The sequence below is a fragment of the Anneissia japonica genome, unplaced genomic scaffold, assembly GCF_011630105.1.
Source record: "Anneissia japonica isolate Jap-2015-1 unplaced genomic scaffold, ASM1163010v1 scaffold284916_len28856_cov111, whole genome shotgun sequence".
NCBI classification, from domain to species: domain Eukaryota; kingdom Metazoa; phylum Echinodermata; class Crinoidea; order Comatulida; family Comatulidae; genus Anneissia; species Anneissia japonica.
Window position 1 is genome coordinate 19,426 of NW_022712457.1, and position 1,386 is coordinate 20,811.

At 39.6% G+C, this 1,386-nt stretch overlaps 1 protein-coding gene across 1 annotated transcript in view; it reads right to left on the bottom strand.

The window, feature by feature from the left end:
• Positions 1-1,119, bottom strand: part of LOC117107801 — a gene marked incomplete at its 3' end in the record, with an annotated part of 20,541 nt that extends 19,422 nt beyond the window's left edge. The window contains exon 1 of the mRNA XM_033249577.1: positions 799-1,119. The remainder of the gene's footprint in view (positions 1-798) is intronic.
• Positions 1,120-1,386: the final 267 nt, after the last annotated feature.

The window sequence follows — 1,386 nt, forward strand, 5'->3', positions numbered from 1 at the left end:
ATATATATATATATATATATATATATATATATATATATATATATATATATAAATATATATATATATATATGCTTTCTACTTGGCTGAAAATTTTCTAACAATCACACCAGTAGTAACAATAATATAGGCCTTCGCCTGACCATCGTATTCTTGCTGATGGGCGAACAATTAATGCTCGTATATGACAATAAATGCGATCTTGAATCTTGGAGTGTAAAATGCAAGTGTGATACATTTATATTATACATTAAAATACTCTTCATGCATGGTGGTATAGTATCTAATTCATTGACGAATCAAATACATCATAGTAAAGTGTTTGGGTGGTATAATAAACTTTCTGCAGCAAGTTTCTTGGCAACAAATTCCAACCAATCACAGAGCAGAAAAAAATTTACTGCAGCGAGTTTAAGTTACTGCTGCGATTTGACCAATCAGAGGCCAGAGAACTCGCTGCAGTAAATTTCTAATTGAACTGCAGTTCAGGAACCGAATACTGAGCGATATCGCGCTCCATAACCGCAGCATAAATCATAAATTTGGTCACTGCTGCATTGTAAAACTCACTGAAGGCACTCCCGGCGTTCCATACTCCCCCCCAACCCACATTTGCATCCCCGGCTCAGTTACGGGGCTACGTAGTCGTCTACCATAATACAGCTCGGCTCAACCGGTCCTGTCCTGCCCCAAAAATGATGGTTACTACTACTATTATAGCCTACATTTAATTTATTTCCGTATGTGTTACAGCATAGAGCAAAGAACTGTTTCTTTGCTCTATGGTTACAGTTATCTCACCTGGTGTTGGTAGCCTATTTAGATGCAGGGCCAAGGACTGGTAGTTTCCAGACGCTAACTAGCCTAAAAAATTCCAGAAATATCCGAGGAAATATTCAGCTGATTCAGTACTGCAAAGCTTATGGCATTTTGGTGACTTTCGTATCGAAGCCTACCATACCAAAACAATCAGGAAAAATCGGATCGAAGCCCCGATCTAAGCCTTATCCAGTTGAGTTCGTGTCAAGATTCGAGCGACGACAACTAATCCACATCAAGGAAAGAGCATAGGCAGGCTTTAAGTTTTAATTGACATTTTCTGGTTCCTCCCATTTGCTATAGGCAAATTCATATGGAACGCCAAAAGGACAAAATACAATTGGCAGCAGCGCAAAACTGAGAGTCACCAGCGCAAAACTGAGAGTCACCTCATAACTCAGCCTACTGCATTGCATGCAAATTGTAAATTTATCATCACGAAAGACGTATTTTTGTGTATGACAGCGCACCAGTTTAGTCTTAGTTTATACTCATGGGGAAAAGACTTGCATCGCACGGCAGCCAACCCCCTCCCCACACCCAAAGATAATTCTCTCAGCCATTCCCTAA